Source organism: Macrotis lagotis, chromosome X, assembly GCF_037893015.1.
Source record: "Macrotis lagotis isolate mMagLag1 chromosome X, bilby.v1.9.chrom.fasta, whole genome shotgun sequence".
Lineage (NCBI taxonomy): Eukaryota > Metazoa > Chordata > Mammalia > Peramelemorphia > Peramelidae > Macrotis > Macrotis lagotis.
This window is the reverse complement of record NC_133666.1, coordinates 585,982,794-585,986,412: the sequence shown is the minus strand read 5'-3', so window position 1 is coordinate 585,986,412 and position 3,619 is coordinate 585,982,794.

The following is a 3,619-nucleotide window of genomic DNA, read 5'->3' as shown; positions in this document are numbered from 1 at the left end:
ACTTAAAAATGCTTCTTCTTCCCTTTTCCTCCCCCCTTTTCAAAGAATCTTACATAATTTTGACATATGCATGGGAGATATCTCCTTGATAAAGGAGAGCATTTCAGGAGGAATTTGGCTATTATAATTTGCTCTCTCCTTCTACCACTATGGGGAAACCCTTTACTCTTGACCTAAGCACACAAATTGGGTTGATTCCTGAAGGTATATATTCCTCTGGGTTCCTAAAGTACAAAGAATGTCTGAAATTTCACTAATGATCTGTATAACAGATAAAATATTATGAATGGAGATTCAAACAAAAAAATTTTAAGTGACCCCCAAAACCCATAGGGCATCTCGAATTTTCCCAATGGATCCTTTCAATATAGGACAGTGCAAATATAAGTTCAAACTAACTCCTCACTAGGACAAGCAGGGTAGCTTAAAACTAATTTAGAATAGCCTTGTAAATTTAGCAGGTTCTCATAAAGGATTTGGTTACTATGGGTGTCTGTATCAGTAAGCAGCATACATATTATTTCCCTTTAGTCCATTAAGATGTCAAACAGTCTCTAGTGTCATTAAAGCAAATTTCCTTCCTTATTCATAATCATCTTCACCAAGAAGAGGCTATGAATAGCAAAGACAATGCCTTTTAAAACCTATTGAATGACCTCATCACTAACATCAAGCACAGTATTTAGTGCTGGCTCTGTAGTCTCTAAAAACTTTTCTATAATAAAGTTTACAAAAATCATCTGATCGTATATCCCTTCTATAATGTTTCTGTGATCTTGGGTAAGTAATTTTTCCTTCTTTGGGCTTCATTTCTTTTATCTGTAAAAAGCTGCTAGTCTATATAAATATGGGCCATTTGAGCCGACATGTAGTAGAACCTTCCAAACTTGAATTGGTCTGATCAGCCACAGTCGAACTGTGACACTGTGCCTTAACCCGGACATCACAGTGTTATTTTGGTTTCTCTTTCTCAGCATGAAGGACAGCAACCAACCAAGGTGGGGGTATTGTTTTAACCAGTAATTATATGTTAAAATTTCTAGACTCTTCCAGTGTGCCAATCTACTGATTAAAATTCCTTACTTTTGTTGCCACGCAGCTGTTGAATTCAGACATATTTACAATTTTTACAAATGAGTTGATTTTAATAAAAACAAGTTACTCTGAAGCATGATCTGAAACCAGATTTATGTGGGCTGGCACAATCTGCTATGCTAAACATATATTCATATTGCTTGGGTCTGTAACAGCCAGTTTTTTGAGTAGTGATTATGACAGTGTTGATTCATGCCAACATACCAAAAAATTGGCAATTGGATGAGATGCTAGTCTCAATGTGACTTTCATGAACAATCCTTAGAAAAGGAGAACCAGAGTTATCACTTCAGTCTGCGGACTTTGGCAGTGCACTCAGGAAGACTACCACTGGGCTGCAGAAGGAGATAGATCACTACCTGAGGCTAAAATTAAAAAAACAAATAAATAAACCCAGAAAATCTGAAGCTTAGTCATTCCATCATTCTAAGTATATTACTAAGGAAGATTTGCTTCTCTTCCTTCTACCTTTAGGTTACTTGTTATTTCTTTACCTATTCAAAGCTGCCTTTGTTCATTCATTCAAAAAACATTTAAGTGTCTGCTATGTGCCAGCTGCTATTCTAGGCACTATATATATATATATATGAAATTGTCCCTGCCCTCATGGAGTTTACAATCTATTGGAGGAAAGCTAAGTTCAGAAACATTTATTAAACACCTAATGATGGACTAAGAATGGTGCTTAGCACTGGAAATATGGATACTTTTTAATATTAAAATATATGATCTATGATCACATAGACTAGGAATTCTTTGAGTGATGCAAACTGCCAATCCAGTCATGTTTGCTTATCCTTTGTGACTGTTGTCTATTTTCTCAACCTAGCAACATAGATCTATAAATGCAAAATATTTATGAAATAAATAATATTGGGGGGAGATCCCTAGCTCCTGGGGGAGACCAGGAAAGGCACCAGATAAGGGGCACAGGAGAAAAGCCCTAAAGAAAGAACCTGGATAAATATGTGAAGGGGGTGATTTGTCCTGGGACCAAGAGCTAGCTTTAGTTCTATGGCAACCTCAGTTTACCAATTAGAAAAGGAGTCTATCCTGCCTTTGAAACCACCTGGCTTCAGGGACTGTGATTCAAACCTGTTTCTAGTGGTAACGAAGTGTGTGATGAAGGTCCCTTTCAGCTCCAGAGCTTCATGACCTTAGCAGCTCACCGCCCACATCATTTTACAGATTTTGGAAATCTGAGAAAGGTCACAAAGACACAATTTAGTAGGAGTGATGCCCTCCCAGCGGATAACCTTGATTAAAGTTTAAAATATGTTTCTAACTGAAGAGTCAATGAATGTTTAAGAGAGAGAAAAAAATGATCATCAAAAACCCTGCTGAAATGGAAACCATCAACTAACTTGGAAAATAAATGTAAACAAGGCTGCTGTAGTCCTGCCCTCCTGGAGGGCTGAGATTTGGGGTGTGAGGGGTGAGATTAAAGGCTGGTACTGAGGGGACTTCAGAGGGCTCAGCTAAAGGAAAAGGAGCAACCTAGAGATAAAACAAAAACAAAAACGACCCCCTCCTCCCACCAACGTCAGGGGCGGAAAGCACCTGCCCTAAGTGTGGATGCACATTTTGAAACCAAATCCAAGCTTCCATCCCTCCGGAATGGCAGTCCATGGAAGGTAGGGGGGTGTGTGTGTGTGTGTGTGTGTGTGTGTGTGTGTGTGTGTGTGTGTCTTTGTCTCTGTGTGTCTATGTGTTGTCTGTGTGTGTGTCTGTCTCTGTGTGTGTGTTGTCTGTGTGTCTGTGTGTCTCTGTGTGTGTGTGTGTGAGTCTGTGTCTGTCTCTGTGTGTCTGTGTTGTCTGTGTGTGTCTCTGTGAGTCTGTGTGTGTCTGTGTGTTGTCTGTGTCTCTGTGAGTCTGTGTCTGTGTGTCTCTCTGTGTGTGTGAGTCTGTCTCTGTGTGTGTTGTCTGTTTGTGTGTCTGTGTGTGTGTGTGTGAGTGTCTGTGTTTGTGTGTGTGAGTCTGTGTGTGTCTGTGTGTCTCTGTGAGTCTGTGTCTGTGTCTGTGTCTGTGTGTGTGTCTGTGTCTGTGTGTGTGAGTCTGTGTCGTTGTCTGTGTGTGTCTCTGTGTGTGTCTCTATGAGCCTGTGTCTGTGTGTGTGTGTGTGTGTGTGTGTGTGTCTGTGTGTGTCTGTGTGTGCGCGCGTGTGCGTGTCCGGGCACCTGGCACGCGTGCCCATCCCTTGCCCGCACACGCGGGAGGCACGGAGCGCGGGGAGCCTGGCGGCCCGGGCGGCGCGGGGCCGGCGCGGGGGGGGGGCCCCCGGGGGGGCCCCGAGGCGGCCCGGGCCGCGTGACCGTGAGAAGCCGCGGGCCCACGTGGGGCGGGGGCGCGGCCGGGCGCGGGGGCGGGGCCTGCGCTGACAGGGGGCGGGCCCGCCCCGCCGCGCCCCGCCCCGCCCCCGCCGCGCCCCTCCCGCGGTGTGGCAGCCCGCAGCAGCGGCCGGGCCCGGGCCGGGCGGGGTGTGCGGGGCGCTGCGGGGCGGCGCGCTGCGGGGCGGGGGCCGCTC